Below are 12144 nucleotides of genomic sequence, written 5' to 3' on the forward strand. Positions count from 1 at the left end.
ATGCTACGATACTTATATTTCCAGGTAAGCTCGAATTATTTCATTTCAGATTGGAAATGAGACTTGTGTGTCCAAAAGAGCAAAATAAGCTTGTGGATTATCCTTGATAGGTAAAATTACTCAAAATTTAAGATTTAATGGAAATTTCTTATTTTTCCTATAGAAGGAAGGTGGCCATTCAAATTGGTTGGGTGACTCAGAAGAACCGTTAACAGGGTTTTCATGGAGAGGGGGCTCTGACCCAGAAACAACGGGGATTCAGATCTGGAGTGAAGTTTTCACAGTGGAGAAGCCGGGTGGGAAGAAGGTAAGGAAGAAAAGACTTGTAAATTAAAAAACAACAACAGAATGAGAACTTTAATGTGTATTCTGATAATTCAATTAAAAATAATTTTTATCAAAATGATGTAAGTGCATGGTTTAAAAATAACACGAGTATAATTTAAATGGTCAAATAATAAGATTTCTTTTTTTAATTTAATTTTTAAAAAAAATTTTAAAAAGATTTTATTTATTTGAGAGAGAAAAAGAACGCATGAGCAGGGGGAAGAGCAGAGGGAGAAGCAGGCTTCCCGCTGAGCAGGGAACCCCACGTGGAGCTCCATCCCAGGACCCTGGGATCTTGACCTGAGCGAAGGCAGATGCTTAACCGACTGAGCCACCCAGGCACCCCAGTAATACAAGGTTTCTAACAAAAAATAGCTATCAAAACCAAAAAGTAGCTATCAAGTGCCCTGTTCTTCCCTCTGCTTGTTTTCACTTCTCCGGGGGTTAACGATCTCAACTGTTTCAGACGTTACTTCTGTTCTTCACTTTCTTTACTCCTGTGAGGGTGACATAGACCTGGCTGCCACTCTTCTGGGAGCTGAGCAGATACAGGATACTAGGGCGTCTCACATGCAGAAGGTGAGCGTCCTCCGCCTGCCCCTGGGGCAGCCATCAGTAGACCTCTTACCCCATCTCTTCTGTGCCTAGTAAGCTACAGTCCTACAGCCTCCCCTACATTTTTTTGTCAAAGGTGAGTCATGTGTCTTCTCAAAGTGGCAGAGAGGATTTGGGGTTATCACTGTTTCTTAAACAGATTTTAACCTATTCCTTCTGTTTTTAGTTCCATCCTAAAGCATGCTTTCACAGCTGTTGGTGCCTCTCATTCTTGAGTCTTTCTAGGGCTTAAGGTTTCAGATCGCCTCTTCAGATTGTTCGGTTTCAACCTCTTCCTAAATGCTATGCCATTCGATATTTTTGGGAGCTGGAGAGTTGATGCACAAGTCTTTTTTTTTTTTTTAAAGATTTATTTATTTGAGAGAGAGAGAATGAGAGAGAACACATGAGAGGGGATAGGGTCAGAGGGCAAAGCAGACTCCCTGCCGAGCAGGGAGCCCGATGCGGGACTCGATCCAGGGACTCCAGGATCATGACCTGAGCCGAAGGCAGTCGCTTAACCAACTGAGCCACCCAGGTGCCCCGATGCACAAGTCTTGATTGCCGTTTCCACATCTTTTATTCTTTTTCCTTATAAATTTCCTCATTAATTCTTTTACAATTTTATTTCTCTTTCTCTTTTAGTGAGATTCCAGGAGAAAGGTATATTGGAAAACCCTCTAATTTTTTGGGGGGGATTTTATTTATTTATTTGACAGAGAGCAGGAGAGAGAATGAGAGAAAGCACAAGCAGGGAGAACAGCAGAGGGAGAGGCAGAAGCAGGTTCCCCACTGAACAGGGAGCCCGATGTGGGGCTTGATCCCAGGACCCTGGGATCATGACCTGAGCTGAAGGCAGACGCTTAACTGACTGAGCCGCTCAGGTGCCCCTCTAATTTTTTTTTAATGCATAGATGCACATATAAAAAATATGTAGCAAAATGAAGAGGTTATCACATTTTTTAAAGAAAGAGAATCTAGGAGAATAAGAAGTTGTAACATTGAAATATTACATTATAAACTTTTTCTTTGGAGGGTCTGCCTTTAATTTTTTAACAGCTTTATTGAGATATAATTAACATTCCATTTCTCCCCTCCTAACTTTTGGGCTATTGTCACATATTTTACTTTAATAACGTTGTATTTATTTATTTATTTTTAAAGATCTTATTTATTTGACAGAGAGAGACACAGCAAGAGAGGGAACACAAGCAGGGAGAGTGGGAGAGGGAGAAGCAGGCTTCCCGCAGAGCAGGGAGCCCGATGCGGGGCTCGATCCCACGACCCTGGGATCATGACCTGAGCCGAAGGCAGATGCTTAACCCTCTGAGCCACCCAGGTGCCCCTGTATTTATTTTTTTGTTTAAACAATCTGTTAAAACATTCAATTATCTTTTAAAGATATTTAAATAATAAGAAAGAAGCCAGGGATGCCTGGGTGGCTCAGTCAGTTAAGCATCTGCCTTCAGCTCTAGTCATGATCCCAGAGTCCTGGGATTGAGGCCCATGTTGGGCCCCTGCTCAGCAGAGTCTGCTTCTCCCTCTGCCCCCCGCCCCATCATGCTCACACTCTCTCTGTCTCTCTCTCTCTCAAATAAATGAATAAAATCTTTGAAAAAAAGGAAAGAAGCCATATATTTACCCATGTAGTTATCATTAACTGTGCTCTTCATTTTTGGGTGTCCATATTTCTATTTTTGTGTCCATTTTTCCTTCTGCCTAAAGGACTTCCTTTAATATTTCTTGTAGTGCTATTCTGCTGGTGCTGACTTCTTTTAGTTTTCATATATCTGCAAAGTGTTCATTTTGCCTTTTTTGGGAAAATATTTATGCTGGATATGGAATTCTAGGCTGGCAATTTTTTCTTTCTGTGCTTTAAGATGTCAGTTCTTTGCCTTTTTCCTGGTTGTTTCTGATGACAAATCTTTTATCCTTATCTTTGTTCTTGCGGTGTGTTTCACATGTGTTTTTTTTTTTTTTTTCTGGTTGCTTTTAACAGTTTAGCATTTTTTTGTTTTTTGAGCAGTTTGATTATGATGTACCTAAGTGTAATTCTCTTCATGTTTCTTGTGTTTGGATTTTGTTGAGCCTCTTGAATTTGCAAGTTCATAATTTTTATCAAATTTGTACATTTTTTGGCCATTATTTCTTCAATTTTTTTTTCCTTTATTCCCTTTGGGGCCTCCTATTACGCATACGTCAGGCTGTCCCATAGCTCATCGATGCACTGTTCATTTTTTTAACTTACTTTTCTCTCTCTTTCCTTTTGGGCAGTATCTATTGCTAGGCCTTCAAGTTCCCAAGTCTTTATAATCCAGTCTCCTTTTCATTGCAGAAGTGTGATTTTCGTCCCTGGAAGTTCAGGTTAGGTCTTTTTTATGTCTTTCATGTCACTACGTCACTTTTTGAATATATGGAATACAGTTATACAGAATGCTGTTTTAGAGTCATTTTCTGTTAATTTTAACATCTGTATCTATTCTGGGGTTTTTTTTTTTCCTTAAGTAGGCTCCACGACCAGTGTGGAGCCCAAAGCAGGGCTTGAACTCACGACCCTGAGATCAAGCCCTGAGCCGAGATTAAGAGTCCAATGCCTAAGTCCAACTGAGCCACCCAGGTGCCCCTGTTCTGGGTTAATTTTAATTGACTTTTGATTGATTTTTCTCCTCATTGGGTCATACTTTCTTGTGTTCCTTGATTTCCCCCATTTCCCATATTTTCCCTGACCTTATTCTTTTTTTTTTAAAAATATTTTTATTTATTTATTTTACAGAGACACAGTGAGAGAGGGAACACAAGCAGGGTGGGGAAGAGTGGGGGAGGGAGAAGCAGGCTTCCCGCCGAGCAGGGAGCCTGATGTGGGACTCAATCCCAGGGCCCTGGGACCATGACCTGAGCCGAAGGCAGACGCTAACGACTGAGCCACCCAGGTGCCCCTCCCTGACCTTATTCTAGGATGCAGTTAAGAAATTTGGAAACAGTTGGATCCTTTCTTTTCTGGCTTTTAAGGTTTCTTAAATGGCACCAGAGCAGTATTTAATATAGAGCTATTTATTCCTCACTACTGAGGCAAGTACTCTTCTGAGTACTCTAGAATTACGGGATTTTTTTCAGTCTGGTTGGAGGGAACAGGCCTGTTCTTGGCCCTCTGCGAGCACTGGGTACTGCTCCCTCTAAACCTTTTGATTGGTTGTCTCTAGCCTCAGGTAGCGTCCTCATGCGCACGCGCTTGTCAGTATTCAGCTGAACTCTTGATGGGGACCCTCTGCAGATCCCTGGGGTTCTTTGTCTTTGTATCTCTCTCCTCTCAGACACTCTGCCTGAGAATTCCAGTGTCCTTGGTCTCCTTGACTCTCAGCTGTGTCTCCTCAACTCAGGGAATCCGTTGAGTTCTGCCTGGCTTCCCCTCCCCGCGCTTTAGTCAGTAAGCTGGGACAACAGAAAGGCTCACCTCATCTGTTCCTTTCCCTCAAGGATCATTATCCTTTGTTACCTGATGTCCAGTGTTGTGAACTGTTGTTTCATGTGTTCTGTCTGTTATTTTTTGGTTTTAGGTGGGAGGGTAAGTTCAGTCTCTGTTACACCATTTTGACTGTGACTGGAAGTGGAAGTCCAGTCTTTTCATTTTAGAGATGTTTGGCATCTCTAAACTGCTGTATTACCCACAGCAGTTAAGGCCTGCTGTGGGTAATACAGCTGCTCTTAGATCTGGCATTACAACAGGCCCTACAATTTTTATTTCAGTCCTGTTTTGTATCATTGCTCTCTTCTGTTTCTCTGGTAGTGTGTGGTAGATGCTTTCATAATTTTCTTTTTAGGAATAAATAATTATTTTTGATTATATGATCCCTTTGTATAGAACTGGTGGACCTGATTTTTATTTTTTGGGGCAACTGGTATATTTTCATAATAGTTTAGGAAATCTCTACAATTTTAGTAAGCAAGCTTTGCTTTTAGTTATCTAACATTTGTAGTGCCCTCATTTTTTTTATCTTGTTGAATTGACTCCTCTATAAAGTTCAATTTTTTTTTTTTTAAGATTTTATTTATTTATTTGAGAGAGAGAGACACAGCAAGAGAGGGAACACAAGCAGGGGGAGTGGGAGAGGGAGAAGCAGGCTTCCCGCCGAGCAGGGAGCCCGATGTGGGGCTCGATCCCAGAACCCTGGGATAAGCTCAATGTTTTTTGACATCATCTTGGTTTCGTGACCTTTAAAAAATTGATAGACTTTATTTTTTAAGACAATGTTAGGTTTATAGGAAAATTGATTGGGAAGCGCAGAGTTCTCACATGCCCCTCCCCCTGCCAGTTTCTCTCTACTATATATATGTTATTTATATTTGTTATAATTAATGAACCAATGCTGATATATTGTTATTAGCCAAAGCCCATGGTTTACATTAGGGTTCCCTCTTTGTGTTATATGTTCTATGGGTTTTGGTAAGTGTGTCATGATATGCAGCTGCCATTGCTGTCTCAGACAGAGTAGGTACACTGCCCTAAAAACCCTCTGTGCTCCACTTATTTGTTCCTGCCTCCTTCTCCCGCCTCCTCTATGAACTGGCAACCACTGATCTTCATACTGTCCCCATAGACCTGCCTTTTCTAGAACATCATGTAGTTGGAATCATACAGTATGTAGCCTTTTCTATTGGCTTCTTTCACTTAGCAGTGTACTTTTATGGATCCTCACATTTTTTTGACTTGATAGCTTATTTCTTTTTATTGCTGAATAATATTCCATTGTCTGTATGTACCACAGTGTATCTGTTCACCTACTGAAAGACATCTTGTTTGCTTCCAATTTTGACAATTATGAATAAAGCTGCTGTGTAAGCATTTGTGGGCAGGTTTTTGTGTGGACATAAGTTTCAACTCATTTGGGTAAATACCAAGGAGCATGATTGTTGGATTGTATGGCAAGGTGATGTTTAGTTTTGTAAGAAACTGCCAAACTGTCTTCCAAAGTACCTGTATAATTTTGCCTTTTTTCCAGTAATGAATGTGAAAGTTCCTGTTGTTCCACATCTTTGTCAGCATTTGGTCATTTCAGTAGATGTGTAGGGATATCTCATTGTTGTGTTTCCTACCCTTTTTTTTTTTTTTTTAAAGATTTTATTTATTTATTTGGCAGAGAGAGAGAGAGACAGAGAGAGAGGGAACACAAGCAGGGGGAGTGGGAGAGGGAGAAGCAGGCTTCCCGCAGAGCAGGGAGCCCGATGCGGGGCTCGATCCCAGGACCCTGGGATCATGACCCGAGCCGAAGGCAGACGCTTAACCGACTGAGCCACCCAGGCGCCCCTGTTTCCTACCCTTTTAAGAAATATTATGTTCAGGCATTCAGCAGGATCAGGGGTGCTTTAAAAAATCAATATAATATTGGATAAATGCCATACTAATAAGCAGTTCTTTAGAAGTTACCCAAATGAAAGTTTCACATGATTGTCTTGTTTTTTATTTTTAATTTTTTTTAAAGATTTTATTTATTTATTTGAGAGAGAGATAGTGAGAGCAGGAACATAAGCAGGGGGAGTTGGAGAGGGAGAAGCAGGCTTCCCACCTGAGCAGGGAGCCCGATGCGGGGCTCGATCCCAGGACCCTGGGATCATGACCTGAGCCGAAGGCAGACGCTTAACGACTGAGCCACCCAGGCGCCCCGATTGTCTTGTTTTTTAATATACCTGGTGAGATTTTAGCTTAGAATGTATCTGGCTAAAGAAGTAGATAATTTGGGGGGGGGGCACCTGGGTGGCTTAGTTGGTTAAGCGTCTGACTCTTGATTTTGGCTCGGGTCATGATCTCAGGATCCTGAAGTCAAGCCTCTGCTTGTCCCTCTCCCTCCCCCGCTTGTGCATTCTCTCTCTCTCTCTCTCAAATAAATAAATAAATAAATCACATCTTTTTTAAAAAGTAGATAATTTATTTGTTTTTACTTTTTAATTGAAAAACTAGTCTTTTTTTTTTTTTTTTAAAGATTTTATTTATTTATTTGAGACAGAGAGAATGAGATAGAGAGAGCATGAGAGGGAGGAGGGTCAGAGGGAGAAGCAGACTCCCTGCCAAGCAGGGAGCCCGATGCGGGACTCGATCCCGGGACTCCAGGATCATGACCTGAGCCGAAGGCAGTCGCTTAACCGACTGAGCCACTCAGGCGCCCCGAAAAACTACAGTCTTAAATATGTGGCTCCAGTTTATTCTTTTTAACTGTTACGTGGTAATCATCATACGAATATATCTTATTTTATTTTGCTCATTTACCCACTGGTGGGCATATGGATTGTTTCCTTTTTCATTATTATTTTTTTTAATTTTTATAATCCTTCCTACAGTGAACAATCTGGTAAATGTCTCCTTGGGGACTTATGCAAGCATGACTCCAGGCCACAGTTTTTTGAACTCTGTCCATGACCCATTAAAGGTAGAGAAATCAACTTACTGGCTCATGACCAATGTTTAAAAAGAAAGAACTAGAACATTGTAGAAAGTGTCAGAGTGCAGCTTTATGTATGTGTGTATTTAGTCAGGATGTTAAGTATATTTCTTTCTCTGCGTTCTGGAGTCCAAAACATTAGAAAGCCATTTGGAAGTGGAATTGCCGGGTCTGAGAATGCCCATTTCCCCTTTTCCTAGCTCCTGCCCAATTGTTCTTGACAGTGTTGATGGCAGTTTACCATTTCACTACATGATAGGAGAACACCATTTCCCCCAAATACCCAGCACTTTATCTGAGTGTATGTATGACTCCTATTCCTCAAGAGCTTATTTCCCTGATACAGCCTCATTTTTCTAGTTAGTAAATATATGCTAGGATGAGCTCTTTTTCATTGAGAGCTAATTCACATATCATAAAATTTATGCTTTAAAAGTGTATAATTGAGCAGGTTTTAGTATAGTCACGAGGCTGTGCACGTATCACCACCATCTAATTCCAGAACATTTTCATCATCCCAGAAAGAAACTCACTACTCATTAGCAGTCACTCTCCATTTCCCTCCTCTCCCAGCTCCTGGCTACTACTGATCTACTTTCCTTTTTTTTTTTTTTAACGATTTTATTTATTTGTTTGTCAGAGAGAGAGAGAGAGCACAAGCAGGGGGAGCATCAGGCAGAGGGAGAAGCCGACTTCCTGCTGAGCAGGGAGCCCAATGTAGGACTCGATCCCAGGACCCTGAGATCATGACCTGAGCCGAAGGCAGATGCTTAACGACTGAGCCACCCAGGCGCCCCTGATCTCCTTTCCTTCTCCACGCATCTATTTGCCGGCTCTGGACATTTCATGCAAATGGAGTCCTATAATCTGTGGTCCTCGCATCTGGCCTCCCCCACGCCCCCACCCTCCCAGCCCATTGCCCTCAGGGTCCAGCCATGTCGAAGAATGCGTCAGCACTTCATTTCTTTTTGTGGCTGCATACTGCTGTGTTGTGTGGATGCGTCACGCTTTATCTTTTCATCATTTGAAGGACATTTGGGTTATTTTTACTTTGTGGTTATTACGAATCATGCTACCATGAACATCCACGTACAAGTGTTTGTGTGAACACACCCTTTCTTCTTCCTTGTTCTTACTGTGGTAAGAGCACTTGACATGAGGTCTGCCGTCTGAATAAAATTCCAGGTGCACAGGATAGTGTTGCCAGCTGTAGGCACTATGCTGTGGGGGGATTTCGAGAACTCCTCCATCTTGCATAACTGAAACTTTATACCCACTGAACAAGTCCCGTTTCCCCTTCTCCCCTGCCAACCACCATTCTACTCTCTGTTTCCCTGGGCTTGACCATTTTAGATACCTCACGTAAGTGGAATCAAGCAGTGTTGGTCCTTCTGTGACTGGCTTATCTCACTTAATATCCTCCTGATTCATTTATATTGTCACATACAGCAGGATTTCCTTCCTTTTTAAGGCTCAGTAGTATTCCATTGTAGGTAGATACCACATTTTCTCTATCCATTCATCAGTTGATGGGCATTTAGGTTGTTTCCATATCTGGGCTGTTGCGAATCTTGCAGCAGTAAACATGGGAATGGAGATAACTCGAGATACTGGTCTGAATTCTTTTGGGTATATACCCAGAAGAGGAATTGCTGGATTATAAGGTAGTTTTATTTTTAATGTTTTGAGGAATCTCCATACTATTTTCCATAGCAGCTGTATGATTTTGTATTCCCAACAGTGTACAAGGACTCGCCAACACTTATTATTTCTTTTCTTCAAAATAATCTCTGTGCCCAACATGGGGCTTGAACTCATGACCCTGAGATCAAGTCACATGCTCTACCGGCTGAGCCAGACAGGTGCCCCTATTGCTCTTGTGTTTTTTTTTTTTTTTTTTTTGATAATACCCATTTTAATAGGTGTGAGGTCGTATCTCATTGTGGTTTTGATTTGTATTTTCCTGTTGATGAGTGATAGTACCTTTTCACATACCTGTTGGCCATTTATGTTGTCTTTGGAGAAATGTCTATTCAAGTCCTTTGCCTATTTATTTAATCAGATTATTCCTTCCCTCCCTTCTTGTTGAGTTGTAGGATTAAGCATGTTTTCAGTACTTCTGGAACTGTACTTCTGGTGGCTCAGTTGATTAAGCATCTGCCTTCGGCTCAGGTCATGAGTGGAGTGGAGTTTCTGGGTCATATCTAACCTTTCGAAAAACTGCAAAAATGCTTCCCAAAGCAGCCGGCGCAGCCTCCATTCTCACTGGAAATGCAGGAGGCTCCCATTGCCATATGCTTGCCACCCTGATCTTGTTTGTCTTCTTGATTATAGCCAGCCTAGGTGTGAAGTAGTATCTCATTGTGGTTTTATTTTTCTAATTAAAAAAAAATTTTTTTAATTATTTTTTAATTCTTGAAGTATAATTGACGTAGATATTACATAACTGTTACATTAGTTTCAACATCTTGATTTGATAGTTCTATACATTATTCATTGCTCACTGTGATAAGTATGGTCCCCATCTGTTGCCACATAATGTTATTACAATATCATTGATTATATTCCCTATGCTGTACTTTTCGTCTTCTTGACTTACTTATTTTATTACTGGGAGTTTGTACCTCTTAGTACCCTTCACTTATTTCATCCATCCTCCCATCCACCTCCCTCTGGCAACCACTAGTTCTCTGTATTTAAGAGTATTTTTGTTTTGTTTTTTAGATTCTACATATAAGTGAAATTACATTTGTCTTTCTAAGTCTGACTTATTTTCACTTAGCTTAATACTAACCGGGTCCATCCATGTTGTTACAAATTGCAAGATCTCGCTCTCTTGTTTTTATGACTGAGTAATATTCAAAGATATATACCACATCTTTATCCAGTTTACCTATTGGTGAACACTTGGGCTGCTTCCACATCTTGGCTCTTGTAAATATGTCCCAATAAACACAGGGGTCCATGTATCTTTTCAAATTAGTGTTTTTGTTTTCTTTGGGTAAATACCCAGTAGTGGAATTTTTGGATCATATGGTTTTTCTATTTTTAATTTTTGAGGGGCCTCCATACTGTTTTCCAAAGTGGCTGCACCAGTTTATATTCCCACCAACAGTGCATGAGTGTTCTTTTTTCTCCACATCCTCATCAATACTTATTTCTTATTTTTAATGATTTTATTTATTTATTTGACAGAGAGAGACACAGCAAGAGAGGGAACACAAGCAGGGGGAGTGGGAGAGGGAGAAGCAGGCTTCCCGCTGAGCAGGGAGCCTGATGCGGGGCTCGATCCAGGACCCTGGGACCATGACCTGAGCTGAAGGCAGATGCTTAACGACTGAGCCACCCAGGCACCCCTTATTTTTAATTTTTTGAGGAAATTCCATACTGTTTTCCACAGTGGTTACACCAATTTACATTTCCACCAACAGTGCATGAGGGTTGTTTTCTTCACACTGTCACCAACACTTGTTATTTCTTTTCCTTTTTCTTTCTTTTTCTTTTTGTTTTTTAAGTAATCTCTACACCCAATATGGGGCTCGAACTCATGACCCCGAGATCAAGAGTTACATGCTCTACCAACTGAGCCAGCCAGGTGTCCCTTGTTATTTCTTTTTGATACTAGCCATTCTGACTGATCCTCATTGTAGTTTTGATTTGTATTTCCCTGATGATTATTGAATGAGGTTGAGCATCTTTTCATGTGACTGTTGGCCATCTGTATGTCTTCTTCGGAAAAACGTCTATTCAGATCCTCTGCCCACTTTTTTTTTTTTTTTAAAGATTTTATTTATTTATTTGACAGAGAGAGAGAGAGCACAAGTAGGCAGAGAGGCAGGCAGAGGGAGAGGGAGAAGCAGGCTCCCCACTGAGCAGGGAGCTGGACGTGGGGCTCGATCCCAGAACCCTGGGATCATGACCTGAGCCGAAGGCAGCCGCTTAACCAACTGAGCCACCCAGGTGCCCCCTCTGCCCACTTTTTAATCAGATTATTTCCTTTTTGGTGTTGAATTGTATAAGTTCTTTTTATATTTAGGTATTAACCCCTTGCCAGATATATCATCTGCACATATCTTCTCCTATTCAGTAGTGCCTTTTTGTTGTGTTGATGGTTTCCTTTGCTGTGTAAAAGCATTTTTTTTAATTTAAGATTTTTAAATTTTGTTTGTTCAAAAGCTTTTTATTTTGATTCTTTGTGGCTTTCATTTGCATTTGCATTTCCTCAATGACTAATGATGTTGAGAATATTTTTATGTACTTATTAGCCATTTGTATATTTTCTTGGGAGAAGTATCTATTCAAATCAAATTCATTTTTTAGTTGGATCATTTGTTTTTTTGTTGTTGAATTGTTCTTTATTTATTCTGGATACTAGACCAGTTGTCCAGATAGATAATTTGCAATTACTTTCTTTCATTCTGTACGTTGTCTTTTTCTTTTCTTTTTTCTTTTTTTTAAAGTTTTTTTTTTTTTTTTAAAGATTTTATTTATTTATTTGAGAGAGAGAGTGAGAGAGAGAAAGAGCACAAGAGGGGGGAGCAGCAGAGGGAGAAGCAGACTCTCCGCTGAGGAAGGAGCCCAAAGCAGAGCTGGATCCCCAAACCCCCAGGGATCATGACCTGAGCCGAAGGAAGTCGCTTAACCAACTGAGCCACCCAGGCGCCCTGTCTTTTTATTTTCTTGATAGTGTCTCTTGATGTCCAAAAGTTTTAAATTTTGATGAAGCCAATTTGTGTATTTTTTCTTTCGTTGCTTGTGCTTTATGTGTCATATTTAAGAAACCATTGTCTAG

At 40.7% G+C, this 12144-nt stretch overlaps 1 long non-coding RNA gene across 1 annotated transcript; it reads left to right on the top strand.

Annotated features, from left to right (window-relative positions):
* Positions 1–2128: 2128 nt before the first annotated feature.
* LOC145716111 (uncharacterized) lies at positions 2129–12133 on the top strand. The gene is made up of 2 exons (XR_014138511.1): positions 2129–11772; positions 12012–12133. It is a non-coding gene; the product is annotated as an uncharacterized LOC145716111 (long non-coding RNA).
* Positions 12134–12144: the final 11 nt, after the last annotated feature.

The sequence above is a fragment of the Leptonychotes weddellii genome, chromosome 11 (genome assembly GCF_054177405.1).
Source record: "Leptonychotes weddellii isolate Sample4059 chromosome 11, ASM5417740v2, whole genome shotgun sequence".
Lineage (NCBI taxonomy): Eukaryota > Metazoa > Chordata > Mammalia > Carnivora > Phocidae > Leptonychotes > Leptonychotes weddellii.